Below are 16,970 nucleotides of genomic sequence, written 5' to 3' on the forward strand. Positions count from 1 at the left end.
AACAGAAACTGTTGTTGTGTTTCTACGTTTTCCAGAGGTGTCATTCATTAATTTTAACGGAAAGTTTATGAAAGTTGGCAACCACTCTATAAGCACCACTTATCTGGATGTGTACAGCTTTCCTTTGAGGTGTTTTAGCTCTCTCCACTTTCTCAGAAATGATGGGGTTAGGGAGGGTACACTGCAGCTTCAAGAGCTCTCCAAGAGAGGGTCAGGAGTTCCTGTCTCCTTACAATAGGAGGTATTGATGCAAACCTGGGACACGAGGACCCAGTGCTCCGCAAAGTGACTTGGGCTGAACAGCAAGGGCTTGGCCTTGGAGAGATGCCATCCGTCTCAATCTCCTCCTTCCAGCAGGTAGCAGCCCATACCTGAACAAGACTCCCGTTTCCAGTTCAACCTCAAGTGTACTTGTTAGGTTCTGTACTGCAGAGCACGGATTGTTTATTCAACATGCCGCTAACCGCCCTGTAGAATAACTAAAGGAAGGTTCTAGCATAGAAATTTCTCCCACAGCGGATGGTAGACAAAGTTGAATTAAAATTTTTAAAAAAAGAGAGGTAAAGCAATTCACTTGAGTTTAATTTCCCTTTCTACCACCTTCAATGAATTATTCAGTGATGGCTGCTGCTTAGACTCCTGTGATCTATCCCTCCCCCCCTACACCTATGATCTTTAAAATTGCTTTGAATTAACATTCTATTAACAAAGAGCACAAGTTTTATTTGAATAATTAGTAAATAAATGCCTGGCTGCATGATGGCCTGACAGTTCTGCCTACTATTGCAGTGATGTCCCAGTAGGGTCCTCTTCTGAGTGCAGGAGGCTGCTGTTAGTGTGACGTTCTCCAGGAAGCCTCACAGGGGCCTCTGATCCTCCCTAGCTGCACTGGTCCCGTGCCTTAGGCTGTCCTGATTCCTGCTCATCCAGCTGGTTCTAACTCAGTTTCTCCCTTCAGCTGATGGAGAACTGAATTTACCCGCCTCTCTCTGCAACCTGCCTAGAGATAGTAGAAACCTTCACTAACATGTACCTGGAGATAACCTATCCATTGTTAATTTTGATGTACGCTTGACCCTTGAAGGATGCCAGGGCTTGGGGATGCCCAACTTCCCACAATGGAAAATCTGTGTGTAAAACAGAGTTGGCCCACCATTTAGGTGATTTCCTCTGTACTTGCATTCTCCAACAATCCCCAATAGAGCAGTACTGTAGTATTTAATATTGGAAATAATCTGCCTATAAGTAGACCTGTGCAGTTCAAACTGGTATCCTTCAAGGGTCAACTGTATTTCCTTCTCAAGAACACTGTTTTACAAACTGGAAGCCCACAGAGGACATGGTTTGGTATTCCTTTTATCTTGTTCCATAAGCATTTCCCTGTGCTGCTAAAGGTACAACGTGTCATTACTGTGGCTGCTATCCTGAATATGCTGTCAATGTTATATGATAACTTACATAACTATTCTGTTATTACTGGGAATTTTTGTCATTTCTCGGTCTTCACAATGATAATGTGAATAAAGAATTACATATGAATTACATATGAAACAAACATTGATTAACAAATGTGTATCAAGGTGTGCCTGAATTTTGGTGCCTCTTGTGTCTCCTGCATTGGCTGGTGGATTCTTTACCACTAGTGACACCTGGGAAGTGCTAGGGCTTGTAAAGGAGAAGTTATAATGAAAGAGTGAGATGAATAGGACATTGCACGCCTAAGGAAACAAATTGAGCATCAAAGTAACACACCTCTATACTAAATGGAAACAGGTAAAAGGCAGAATAGGTAGAGCTGAAAACTGAATTATCTTCATAGAGAAAAAGATGGAGATAATCAGTTAATATAGATAAAAATTAAGCTTACATTATAGGAAAGCTGCTAGGTATTTAGATCATCTAAAGTAAGGATAACTGCTCTCTCTGAGGTACAGAGTTCAAAAATAAAAAGATGATATCTTTTAAGATGTAATATGTTTCCTGAAAAGAAATAATTGAAGTTGGAGATTGAAAGTGCATAATGTATCCCAGGGGGGAAAAAAAAAGCCTGAAAGTAGTTATCTAATATTGACAGGGGAACCAGTAAGATGGCAGAAGGGTGGAAGTGATATTATTTGAGTAAAAAGTTAATAGTCAGATTTCCTCAAACATGAAGTAATTCAAGGGAAACAGCACCAATGAGCTCTCCTTAAAGACACATCTTGACAATGAAATTTGGTCGGAGAGAAGCCACATTACAAACAAGGATATCAGCAAACATCTCTTGGGATTAGAGAAAGCACAGCTTTGTTTTTTAAAATGTGTTTTATCTATTTGAAGAGTTAAGTTGAAAAAGCATTAAGCAGTTATGGATCGAGATTTTATCATTACTTCTCATATGTGAAATGATATATATACATGGTTTTCATCTCAGCATTATTTATAATATCAAAAGATTAAAAACAACCAAAGGTCTATCAATCTGGGACAGATACATCCTACAACAGAATACTATACAGTTATTAAAAAAAAAAGAAAAATGACATACATGTGTATGTATGTATAAGGAAAGTTATCCAAAATATCATTAAATAAAAAATGTATGATGCATAATAGTGAGTAAAGTGGGAAATAAAGTGTATTTTCACTTTTGCTTCTATCTGAAACATTGGATACACATAAGAAACTAAGTAGTTATCTAATATTGACGGGGGAACCAGTAAGATGGCAGAGGGTGGAAGTGATACGTCTCAAGGTACAGCATTTTGTATTGTTTTGACTTTAAAACATGAATGTGTTCTATATTTGAAACAAATTTTTAGGAACCAAAGAAATCATAGTCATCAAATAGAATTGAAATATTGTAAAACTGAACAATATTTAAAAAAATATTTATAGCTGGCTCTTCCGAATTTGAGTCGGGAAGAACAGAGAGAGAAGGGAATCTGTTAGTGTTAATCTTTCAAAACAGAATCAATAGGTAATATCTAAATTGGAAACACAGAAGTTAGGAAACACATCTCTATTTTACAACCTCTTAATGCATTTCATAATATTTTACTTATTTATTTTTATATCTTTTTTGAACCTTAAAGACATATTTTATGTAACAATATTTCCCATGACAAAGATAAATTTATTTCAAGCACAGTAATTCCTCTAGTTTTAATTTTTTTCTTTGAAATGCAAGTAACATTACAAAGAACAATTTTGCTTAAAATAGATTTTACATGATCCCATTTTATTTTTATTTATTTTAAAATTTATTTTATTTATTTCTATTTATTTTTCTACCCATCTATTCTTACAGTTGTAAAGAAAGATGCCTGCAATAATGTTGTCCATGTTTTAGCAATGATAATTTCTGGGTAGTTGGTTTTCGGGAGACTGTTCTTTTTCTCTGCTTTCTAAATCATTTTAATTATTTTTAATGAGCATATATCATTTTTTAAAAATACAATACTTTTTCTTTAAGCGTACACATGAGCACACACATGCATACACACATATGTGCAGAGGAAACAAATGCCTCAAAGATTTGTAGGGATTAATTCAAGTGGAAGAAACAGGCGATTAGAAAACTATTTTCTTTGTTAACTTTTCTGTATTTTGAAGATGTTTAAACAATGTCCTATTAAATAGTATAAAACTATATGGAAAGTAGATATGAGATGATACCACTCTAATGACAGAAAGTGAGGAACTGAAGAGCCTCTTGATGAGGGTGAAAGAGGAGAGTGAAAAAGCTGACTTGAAGCTCAGCATCTGACAATTTTGTACTTTTTTCCAAATTATTTTAACTTCTTACATTATGTTCTTTCTTACATAAGAAATCTATAGGTATTTATGTGTACAATATTATCTATAACAAAATTACATATAACTTTAACAAGTATGTAACTAACAAAATTATCACATACCCAAAAGGATTCCTGGAAAACGACATTTTCTTGTCCCTCCTCTACGAGATAAAGCACTTTAACTAGCTTTAACAGTTTCTTATGGTGACTATCACTGTAATTCTCTAAAAAAATAATTAAAAGCTTATCCTATTTCTTAATCTATCAGCTTTGAACCTCTTGCTATGGAAGATAAGGATTTCATACTCTTAAGCCATCCTTTTTATGATTATATCATTGTTTTTTGTTAAATCAATAAGGTATGCATCATTATAGTGTAAATATTTTTCACTGTCAAATCAAAGTACATACTACAAGCAGAGCTCCCACTTGTATGGATTTTTTCCCCCCTCCCCCCCACCCCAGTCTCTAATTAGCATTCTCTCTTCCCTGTCCCTCCTGATTCTGTTTTCTTGGACCTCAGGTGAGAACTGGGTTAATGGTGATTATTGGTGCAGAACACAATTTTAGTATTGGCTCATGGAAGGCCTCAAGGGTATATCCTCTCTCTATCCTTGAATAAGGTATAGATAGAGTTTTTCATTTTTTTATATTCAATTCAGTTCCCTTTTATTCCCAGGACCTTCCATCTTTCTCCAGTCAAGACTGATAACATTTTAAATGAACTGAATAAGTGCTCTCTAATGTAATAAAGAAAAAAAAAAAGAGTTTTGACAAATTTGCAAACTTTCACTTTTAAGCTCTCATAAATAGGTCTATTTTCTAATGGTTTTGCTCACTGAAAGCAATGAAAGAGAACTGTAAGTGTGACAAACATGTTTAATAAAGTGGAGAAACATCACATGTTTTCCACAGATCATGTTTATGGTGACAGTCTATTTTAAGTAAGCATACCCACTTTGCAGAGAACAATACCTGGAAGAAAACAGGACTGAGAATTATTAAATATTTATTAATTGCTGAGAATAGAAGGTTATTTTATTTCATCTCTCAACAACTTTATATGTTATTTGCTTCCTTTATAAATGAGTAAATTGCAAGTTTAAATAACCTGCCCAGGAAGTAAAAGTCAAACATAGCTCTGACTCTAAAGCTCATATCCTCCTCACTCTATAGCCTGCTTTCTGGTCTAGCCTCACTAAATCTTACTGGCTGTATTGTGTTTATTTTTCCCCTTAGTGGATGAATGTTCATCTGACTACACGATTGTGCTTCCTGTGATTGCGGCCATCGTGGTTGGTCTCCTCGCTGTGGGTTTGATTGTCTATGCAATCCGTTTAAGGCATGAATATTCTGGATACCAGAGAATCTAATTGGCGCCCAGGAGAAAAGAAAAGCATGGAATTTAGAGAACCCTTTCATTGCTTCCAGGATGTTGTGGACTTCCCTTAGAGTGTGGATCCTCCCAACCATGTAAACCATCATCTTTCACACACACACACAAAAATATTTCTGATGTAAGTTCAAGCAGCATATCAATTTAAAAATATTTTTGTTTGCTTTATGAAAGATCTGGTGAGTTATTTAAGAATATTTCTAGTTTCATTGAAAATATTTTAACCAAAGTCAATTGTTGATTGAATCAATAAGTAAATCATCTTCCTAGAAATAATTTATTTTGTTCTATTCTCTATTGCCACATTATTACTAGATAAGAAAACCTACTTAAGAGAAACTGAACACTTGAGATACATTAAATTAAAAATGTAGGTAAGGTGGTAAATGCTCCATATTATAAACCAAGAATCAATTGTAATTAATGTTACCTGTGTTCACATGGGAAATTTATTTTATCCTTGATCTCTTCTACTTTCAAAGCTGCTTCTGCTTTGTGTAAAAAATATATTTTCAGTACTTTTACTATGTTTTGTATGATGTACATGTGTCTGGCAATTGACTTACTTCCTTTTCCACTTTAAATGTTTCCTAAAAATCCTCAAAAAGAGCAACATATCAGAGGTGGCCTAGACATTTGATGTGACACCAAGAGGAACAGATCAGCTTATATTTCTGTCTTGACTCCTGCTCCAGAATCACTAAAGACGAAGAATTAGGTGGTGACAGACAACAGAATTAAACAAGAAGCAAGGAACATTAATAATGGCCCTTTGCTATTGAACACATATATGCCAGACACTAGGCCAAGCAGATTATATACATCTTATTTAATTTCACAACTTAAATATGAGTAAACTCAGACTTGAGGAATTTCCCAGCTAACAGGTGGCAGCGCCACACAAGTGTCACCTAGCTAACAAGTAGGAGAGCTTGAATTTGACTTCCTGCTGGCCTGGTACCAAGGTCTCAGTCTTTGCACTACACCAAATTGCCTACAAGAACGATGACACTAAGTGCTGCCTGAAGACTCACACAGGTGTGTGCCCCCTTTTACAGAGGAAATGATTTTGTCCAGAATGACAAGCAATTAGAATACATGAAAAGAGGACTTACAGAAAATGAAATGAGCCTGTCTTCAATGAAGTTCTCTACTCCCTCCAAGAAAATCTAGCGGCTCTGTAAAACATTTGTTTCTCATTCTTATGGGATTGTTAAGCTGTGAGTCTAAAGATGAAGAAATGGAGTAAGCTTTTCAAGGTATTTTTATTGCTTTGAGTGAGAAATCTTAACAGCTAACCGACTTGTCTTTCTTGAACGTCGATCTCCCTCTTGTGGTAACTTGCTGCTTCTGCAGTTTTATGGCCACATTTTCTACTCTAGTCCATTTTATTCTGTAGAGCAGCCAAGAATTTTACTTCTCTTTGTTCTTACTTGGAGAAGGAAATGACAACCCACTCCAGTACTCTTGCCTGGAAAATCCCATGGACGGAGGAGCCTGGAAGGCTGCAGTCCATGGGGTCTCAAAGAGTCGGACATGACTGAGCGACTTCACTTTCTTTCGCTTTTGTTCATATTACCAAAGAAGAGAACTAAGTCAGAATACTAACAGAAAAGACCACACACCCCTAGCATTCATTAGTAAAGGAATAATTCAAGTCACCCTGGAGGACATAGTTACTTTCCTGATTTGCTCTCCTATGTCTCAATACTGTTGGCAACGTCCTAACTTTAGTCTTAATAGAATTGAAATGTATTAAAAATTTTGGTAATAAAAACTTATTTTTGAGATTAACTTATATCATTCATTTCTTATAATTCAGTTTTTGCGCTATTAAAAATTTTGCTTACAACCTTAGTGGAGGTTGTTGCTTCAATCAATAAGTTAAATCATCTTCCTAGCAATAATTTATTTTGTTCTATTCTCCATTGCCACATTATTACTATACATGAAGACCTATTTGAGAGAAACTGAATTTCTGAGACGATAAACCATATTGAAGATACAAATTAAATTTCTCAACTCTCAGTCCAGACTACCTGACCGATTTACTGATTTATTTACCATTTCATTCATTCATCCAACCAACATTGATTAAAGACTTCCTAAATGCCAGACAGTCTGGTGGGGCCTGAGATAAATAAGAAGAGGTATTGTATTAGTTATCTACAGCTATGTAACAAATTGCCCTGAAACTTAGCAGATTAAAACAGCAAACTTTTATTATCTCACACAGTCTCTGAGGGTCAGAAGTCTTGGAGCAGCTTAGGTAGGTGGCTCTGGCTCAGTGTCTCTCCACGTGGCAGTTCACCTGTTGCCCAGAGCTGCAGTCATCTGAAAGTTCAAATGGAGCTGAAGGATCACTTCAAGGTTCACACCATGTAGCATATCGATAGACATGCTCACAACATAGCAGCTGGCTTTCCCCAGAGCAATGATGCAAGAGAGAGAGACTGACCACCTAGTCACAGAAGTGACATGCCATCACTTCTGCTATATTCTGTTGTCACACCACCTATCCCTAATATTAATACAATGTAGGAGTGAAGACCAGGAGAGGTAGAAATCAAGGGAGCATTTCTTGGATGCTGTCTACCCCATGCCCACTGTCAAGGCAGAATTACTGGTTTACTTTTGGGAGGAAAACTCAGGTATAGAAATTCCAGTACATACACCAACAAAAGTTGTTTAGTAGTAACCTATGCAAAGGGTAACAGTAGCAGGGATGTTTCTAGTCTGCTTCCAACTTGCCCCAGATGGAGCACACCCCCAGAAGAATAACCTCTCAAGCCCTGGGGCTGGTAGTCTGAACCAGCTGCTGCTCAGGTTGACTTGCCTTGCTACAAAGGTAGGTTGTTGATCCATGCTCTGCTGCTGCTGCTGCTGCTGCTAAGTCGCTTCAATCATGTCCAACTCTGTGCAACCCCATAGACAGCAGCCCACCAGGCTCCGCCGTCTCTGGGATTCTCCACGCAAAAGTACTGGAGTGGGTTGCCATTGCCTTCTCTGTGGTCCATGCTCTATAAAATTCATTTATAGCTTTGCTTCAGGAATTTGTCAACTCCCCTATGCTCTGTTATAATGTAATCCAAAGCAATCTGGACAACACAAGATATGCCACGGAATATCACACTGAACCCTACAATGATGATGTCATGCTAATTAGACAGGACAAGCTCAAAGCAATTATGCTAGAAGGAAGGGAAAGTCACTCAGTCATGTCCAACTCTTTGCGACCCCATGGACTGCAGCCTACCAGGCTTCTCAGTCCATGGGATTTTCCAGGCAAGAGTACTGGAGTGGGTTGCCATTTCCTTCTCCAGGGGATCTTCCCGACCCAGGGATTGAACCCGGGTCTTCCGCATTGTAGGCAGACGCTTTACCTACTGAGCCACCAGGGAAGCCTAATATGCTGGAGGACTTGGTTAAACACGTGTTCCAGAAAGTATGAAGATACAGGGACTGACTACCTCACTGAACAATTTAAAGTCCCAGAGGATCAAGGACATACCAGAATGTCCCCTCCAAGATAAAATATAGATATTTTTCATCTTGTACCCTTTCCACAAAGAAGGAAGCACAGAGCCAGCTAGGCCTCTTTAGGTTCTGGTGGCAACATTCCACAGCTAGGAAAACTCCTCTGGTCCATTTACCAAGTGACACAGAAAGTGATCAGTTTTGAATGGGGCCAGGGTAGGAACAGGCATGACAACAACTCCAGGCCACAATGCAATCAGCTCTGCTGCTTGAGCCTTACAATTAGAAAGACCTCATGGTGCTGGAGGTTTCTGCAGTGGGCAAGGGTACAAAATGAAATTTTTGGCAAACCCTAGTGGGAGAATCATGACACGGTCCCCAGGCAACTGAAGCAAGGCCAAGATCATGCCATTTGCAACAGAAAAATAGATTCCCTTGAAAAGCAGCTCTTGGCATGTTACTGAGTCCTGGTAAGCTTGACCTTGGGACATGAAGCAATCATATATCCAGAACTGATCATTTTTTAGCTGGATTCTGGCAAATTCACTGGGCAATAAGCTGGATGGGCCTAGTAGTAATCAACTGCGGGATAGAAATGGACATCCAGGATCAAGCCCAAGTCGGTTTAGAGAGCAGGGTAGGTAAGAGAATCTCTTTGTTTTAGAGAATACACATTAAAGTAATTAGGTATAAAAAAGAGCATCGCGTCTGCAACTTACTTGCAGATGGGTTTTTAAAATGTGAGTATATGAGTATGTGTGTGTGTTTAGGTACATGGAGAGAAAAAGATACAGCAAACATTGTAAAACACGAACACTTGGGATATAGAGGAGAAGGGTGCTATTCTTGCAGCTTTTCTGTAAGTTTTAAGTTACATCAAAACAAATGTTTAAAATATTATGTGCTTAGGTACCAAATTCAGAATATGCGAAAGGGTACATAGTAAAAAGGTGTCACTATCCTATTGTTGTCCTGGAGTGGATAACTTTTCCTTTCCAGAGGCTATTGCCACATACTGGCTTCCCAGGTGGCTCAGTGGTAAAGAATCCACCTGCCAATGCAGAGGATGTAGGTTTGATCCCTGGGTCAGGAAGATCCCCTAGAGAAGAAAATGGCAACCCACTCAGCGTTCTTGCCTGGGAAATCCCATGGACAGAGGAGCCTGGTGGGCTTCAGTGATGGGGTCACAAGAGTCAGACACGACATAGCAACTAAACAACAACAGAAACAAGAAATGGCTGCATGCATAGCACGTATTTTTTTCTCCTAGTTTTACACAAGTGATAGAATCATAACCACAATTCTTCACATTGTTTTTTTCACTCATCAGTCAATCTTAATATATGAGTATATATGGGCTGTCTTATTCTTTTTTTAGTGGTTGCATAATAATCCATTAAATGTACGTCTGTACATTTATTTAACCAGTCTCTTTTAAGCAGGTCATTATTTCCAACAAAGAAACAGTAAGTTTCCTTAATCAGACGTTATTTCAAATGTCAATATCTCAGGTGATTTCTAAGAAATAGCTTTGCTAGGTTTGTGAATTTGCAGTTTTGATAACTATTACCAAAGTACTCTGTATAATGGTTGTGCCAATTTTCACTCAATAATGATAACATTCTCATGCCCCTCACTAATCACAATGTGTAATTAAACATTTTGATATCTGCTGATGTGATATGTATATCATTATAGTTTTAATCTGTATTTCTTTGATTTGGAATAAAGTCAAATGTCTTTTATATTTATTTACATACTTACATTTCCTATTGTGTGTATGGATTTCCCCAGTGACTCAGATGGTAAAGAATCTGCCTGCAATGCAGGAGACCCAGGTTCAATCTCTGGGTTGAGAAGATCCCCGTGGAGAAGGGAATGGCAACCCACTCCAGTATTCTCGCCTGGAGAATCCTAAGGACAGAGGAGCCTGGCCGGCTACAGTCCATGTGGTCATAAAGAGTAGGACATGACTGAACGACTAACACATGCACATTCTGTGAACTCCTCACATTCTTCTCTTTTTCCTTTTATACTTGTAGGTTCCCCCCTTAGCTTTACTGAAGTATAACTGACAAATAAAATAGTGTATATTTAACATGTACAATGTGATGATTTGGTGTATGTATGTTGCTGCTACTGCTAAGTCACTTCAGTCGTGTCCGACTCTGTGCGACCCCAGAGACGGCAGCCCACCAGGCTCCCCCGTCCCTGGGAGTCTCCAGGCAAGAACACTGGAGTGGGTTGCCATTTCCTTCTCCAATGCATGAAAGTGAAAAGTGAAAGTGAAGTTGCTCAGTCGTATCTGACTCTTACCGACCCCATGGACTGCAGCCTACCAGGCTCCTCCGTCCATAGGATTTTCCAGGCAAGAGTGCTGGAGTGGGGTGCCATTGCCTTCTCCGTGGTATATGTATACATTGTGAAATTATCACCATATTCAGGTGATGTGAATACTTAAGATCTACCCTCTCAATAAATTTCAAATATACAATATATTATGATTATAGTCACCAAGCTGTACATTAGATCCACAGAGTTTACTCATCTTTTCTTTTCACTGTTCATCTTTTAACTGAAAGTCTGTACACTTTGACCAGCATCTCCTCTTTTTTCCCTGTCCCTCAGCTTCTGGTAACCACCATTCTACTCTCTGTTTCTATGTTTGACTTTTTTTTTTTTAAATTCCAAATGTAAGTGAGATCATGCAGTATTTATCTTTACCTGGTTCATAACATAATGTCCTCCAGGCTCATCCATGCTGTTGCAAATGGCAGAATTTCTTTCTTGAGGTTGAATTATATTTCTTTGCCATGTGTGAGTATGTGTGTGAGTGTATAATCTTTATTCATTCATCTAGTTGACAAAATACTTAGGTTCCACATCTGGGCTATGGTGAATGATGCTGCAATACAGGTGGTAGTGCAAATATATCTTCAAGATACCAATTTTGTTTCCTTCATATATATTTCCAGAAGTGAGACTGCTGAATAATATGGTGGTTCTATTTTTAAATTTCTGGGGAATCTGAGTAGTTTCCACAATGACTGTCCAATTTACTTTCCCATCAACAGTGTACAAATGTTCCATTTTCTTGACATCTTCACTAACACTTGTTATCTTTTGTCTCTCTGATAATAGCCATCCTAATGGGTAATAACTCATTGTGGTTCCAATTTGCATTTCACTCATGATTCGTGATGCTGAGCACCATTTCATGTAGGTGTTAGGTATTTGTATGTCTTCTTTGGGGAAAATATCTGTTTGGGTCCTTTCACAATTTTTAATTGGATCATTTGTTTTTTGCTATTGAGTTGTATATTTTAGATATTAATCCCTGTCTGACATATGGTTTGCAAATATATTTTCCTATTCAGCAGGATGCCTCTTTATTTGTTGATTTTTTCTTTTGCTGATGAAGCTTTTAGCTTGATGTTTTCCCAACTTCATTTTTGCCTTTGTTGCCATTGATTTTGGTTTCATATCTAAAAAATCATTGCCAAGTCCAATGTCAAGAAGCATTTTCCCTATGTTTTCTTCTAGTAGTGTAAGGCGGGTCCAGTTTCATTCTTTTGTATATAGACATCCAGGTTTCCCAATAGTGTTTACTGAAGGGACTATCCTTTCCCCACTGGATGTAGTTGGTACCCCTGTCAAAGCTTAGTTGATCATATATTCTGGGCTCTCTATTCTGTCCCCTTGGTCTCTTCATATTCTTTGAAGTTTTTCTCTTGCATTATAGATTTTTTTTCCTTATTGATTTGTAGGAGTTATTTGCATATTAAGGAAAGTACCCCTCCATCTGTGATAAGTTATATAATTGTTCCCAGTTTATTTGGGGGGGGGGGTATGTATGCTTTGCTGTGGAGATTTTCAAAATGATTATGTATTAAATAGTTGAATTTATCAATTCTTTCTCTGTTATAGTTTCTGAGTATTGTGCTACACTTAGAAAAACCTTTCCTTCCTTAAGATATCCCTTGATATCTTCTAACACTTTTATCCTTTCATCTTTTGTGTTAAATCTTTTATCCATTTGGAACTTATTTTGGTGTTAGATGTGAGGAGTGAGTAGAGATTCAACTTTTTTTTCCTCCTAGAGGGTTTGCCACTTGTCCCAATACCACTCTTGAATTATTGAGTCTTAAAATCTAGAATGAACATTGCATTTTATCAAAGATCTATTAAGCAACTGTGAACATGATATGATTGTTTCTTTTTTAAGCTATTAAGATTAATTACTTGTATTAATATTGACTCTTTCTACATTTCTGAAATAAATCTTACTCATCATGGCATATTACTCTTTCCTTATGCTACCAGATACTTTGTGTTGCTATTCAGTTGCTCAGTCATGTCCGACTCTTTGCAACCCCATGGACTGTGGAAGGCCAGGCTTCCCTGTCCCTCACTATTTGCTCAAACTCATGTCCATTGAGTTGATGATGCCAACCAACCATCTCATCCTCTGTCTCCCCCTTCTCCTCCTGCCCTCAATATTTCTCAGTATAAAGATCTTTTCCAATGAGTCGGCTCTTTGTATCAGGTGGTCAAAGTATTTGAACTTCAGCTTTAGCATCAGTCCTTTCAATGAATATTCAGGGTAGATTTCCTTTCGGATTGATTGGTTTGATCTCCTTGCTGTCCAAGGGACTCTCAAGAGTCTTCTCCAGCACCACAGCTTGAAAGCATCAATTCTTTGGTGCTTAGCTTTCTTTATGGTCCAACCTTCACATCTGTACATGACTACTGGAAAAACCATAGCTTTGACTATATGGATCTTTGTTGGCAAAGTATTGTCTTTGTTTTTTAATATGCTGTCTAGGTTTGTCATAGCTTTTCTTCCAAGGAGCAAGTGTCTTTCAATTTTATGGCCGCAGTCTCCATCCGCTGTAATTTTGGAGCCCAAGAAAGTAGTCTGTTACCATTTCCACTGTTTCCCCATCTATTTGCCATGAAGTGGTGGGACCAGATGCCATGATCTTAGTTTTCTGAATTTTTAGTTTTAACTCAGCTTTTTCACTCTCCTCTTTCACTTTCATCAAGAGGTTCTTTACTTCCTCTTTGCTTTCTGCCATTAGGGAGGTGTCATCTGCTTATCTGAGGTTATTGAAATTTCTTACATTACTCTTGATTCCAGCCTGAGCTTCATCCAGCCTAGCATTTCACATAATGCACTATGCATAGAAGTTAAGTAAGCAGGGTGACAATATACAGCCTTGTCGTATTTCTTTTCCAGCTTTGAGCCAGTCCACTGTTCCATGTCCAGTTCTAACTGTTGCTTCTTCACCTGCATACAGACTTCTCAGGAGGCAGGTAAAGTGGTCTGGTATTCCCATCTCTTTAAGAATTTCCACAGTTTGTTGTGAGTGGTAAAGAATCTGCCTTCCAGTGCAGGAGACATAAGAGATGTGGGTTTGATCCCTGGGCTGGGAAGATCCCCTTGAGGAGGGCTTGACAACCCACTCCAGTATTCTTGCCTGGAGAATCCTGTGGACAGAGGAGTGTGGTAAGCTACACTCCATAGGGACTCGAAGAGTTGTACATGACTGAAGCGATTTAGCATGCATGGAGGCACAAAGGCTTTAGTGTAGTCAATGAAGCAGAAGTAGATATTTTTCTGGAATTCCCTTGCTTTTTCTATGATCCAATGGATGCTGGCAATTTCATCTCTGGTTCTTTTGCCTTTTCTAAATTCAGCTTGTATATCTGGAAGTTCTCACATACTGTTGAAGCTTAGCTTGAAGGACTGTGAGCATTACCTTGCCAGATACTTACCAGATACTTTAGTTGGTAATATACTTTGGGTTTTTCTATTATTATTCATAAGTGAGGAAACTGAACTATAGTTGTGTGTGCTATTTTTGTTAGTTTTTGGTAACAATTTTATGCTCATTTCATAAAAACGTCAGGTCGATTTATTCCTCTCCCTTGGCTCTTGTTTTATCACAACAAAAATTTACAGTGATGGACTAAAAACAACAGACAAGCTACAATTCAGTTCAGTTCAATCAGATATTTTACTAGACAGACACTCTGAAGGGGGCACTCCTTATCCTTCCTGATGATCACGCTGCTTGGTGTCCCCCTTTAATACTTTCAGTCATCTCCTTTTAATTATGCCAGTGCAAAGCAGGGCTTATATCCACCACCAATCAATGAAAGGGAATGCAAAGAGCATGTGCTCAAGGCCGATTGACAATTAACAGCATGCTGTGTTGTTTATGTCTTCCTATGTGTCTTCACATAATTCAGTCTGTTATAATTAGATGTGCAATATTTATGAGCCCTTCAGTTCAGTTCAGTTCAGTTCAGTTCAGTTCAGTTGCTCAGTCGTGTCCGACTCTTTGCGACCCCATGAATTGCAGCACGCCAGGCCTCCCTGTCCATCACCAACTCCCGGAGTTCACTCAGACTCATGTCCATCAAGTCGGTGATGCCATCCAGCCATCTCATCTTCTGTCATCCCCTTCTCCTCCTGCCCCCAATCCCTCCCAGCATCAGAGTCTTTTCCAATGAGTCAACTTTTCGCATGAGGTGGCCAAAGTACTGGAGTTTCAGCTTCAGATCATTCCTTCCAAAGAAATCCCAGGGCTGATCTCCTTCAGAATGGACCGGTTGGATCTCCCTGCAGTCCAAGGGACTCTCAAGAGTCTTCTCCAACACCACAATCCAAAAGCATCAATTCTTCAGCGCTCAGCCTTCTTCACAGTCCAACTCTCACATCCATACATGACCACTGGAAAAACCATAGCCTTGACTAGACAGACCTTTGTTGGCAAAGTAATGTCTCTGCTTTTCAATATGCTATCCAGGTTGGTCATAACTTTCCTTCCAAGGAGTAAGCGTCTTTTAATTTCATGGCCCTTAATGGACTCCTAACTGCCTAACTGCCTAAGGTTACTTGGTGAAGCCCCCATGGTTATTTGGTATTCATTGTGTACCCAGGGTGCTTGTGTAGAGTTGAGAAGTCTCTGCTCTCTGGTATCTTGTAGCATATCTATGAGCTCTCCTGGGTGCATCTGGGATAGAGTTTAGAGATCAGCTTAAATCGCTTTCAGCCAGGCCTCCCCTCAGTTGCTCATGTCTAAGCTTCCTACATAACAACTAGAGTTTGGAAGACTTCCAATTTTTTCTTTGTTATGGGTCAGTACTTGGATGCAATCTCAAAAATGACAGAATGATCTCTGTTCCTTTCCAAGGCAAACCATTCAATATCATGGTAGTCCAAGTGTATGTCCTGATCAGTAATGCTGAAGAAGCTGGAGTTGAACAATTCTTGTCAGTCTTGACCTACAAGACCTTCTAGAACTAACACCCAAAAAGAAGTCCTTTTCATTATAGGGGACTGGTATGCAAAAGTAGGAAGTCAAGAAATACCTGGCTGCTGCTGCTGCTGCTGCTAATTTGCTTCACTCGTGTCTGACTCTGTGCAACCCCATAGCCATCAGCCTGCCAGGCTCCACCGTCCGTGGGATTCTCCGGGCAAGAATACTGGAGTGGGTTGCCATTTCCTTCTCCAATTCATGAAAGTGAAACGGGAAAGTGAAGTTGCTCAGTTGGGTCCTACTCTTAGCGAAACCATGGACTGTAGCCCATCCATGGCTCCTCCATCCATGGGATTTTCCAGGCAGAAATAACTGGAGTAACAGGCAAATTGGGCCTTGGAGTACAGAATGAAACAGACCAAAGGCTAATAGAGTTTTGCCAAGAGAACACACTGGTCACAGCAAACACCGTCTTCCAAAAGCACAAGAGAAGACTCTACACATGGACATCACCAGATTGTCAATACTGAAATCAGATTGATTATATTCTTTGCAGCCAAAGATGGAGAAGCTCTATACAGTCAGCAAAGACAAGAATGGGAGCTGACTGTGGTTCAGATCATGAACTCCTTACTGTCAAATTCAGACTTAAATTGAAGAAAGTAGGGAAAACCACTAGACCATTCAGGTATGACCTAAATCAAATCCCTTACAATTATACAGTAGAAGTGACAAGTAGAGTCAAGGGATTAGATCTGATAGACAGAGTGCCTGATGAACTATGGATGGAGGTTCATGACATTGTATAGGAGACAGGGATCGAGACCATCCCCAAGAGAAATAAATACAAAAAAGAAAAATGGCTGTCTGAGGAGGCCTTACAAATAGCTGTGAAAAGAAGAGAAGCGAAAAACAATGGAGAAAAGGAAAGATATTCCCATTTGAATGCAGAGTTCCAAAGAATAATGAGACATAAGAAAGCCTTCCTCAGTGATCAATGCAAAGAAATAGAGGAAAACAATAGAATGGGAAACACAAGATCTCTTTAAG

This window comes from Budorcas taxicolor, chromosome 1 (genome assembly GCF_023091745.1).
Source record: "Budorcas taxicolor isolate Tak-1 chromosome 1, Takin1.1, whole genome shotgun sequence".
Classification (NCBI taxonomy): domain Eukaryota; kingdom Metazoa; phylum Chordata; class Mammalia; order Artiodactyla; family Bovidae; genus Budorcas; species Budorcas taxicolor.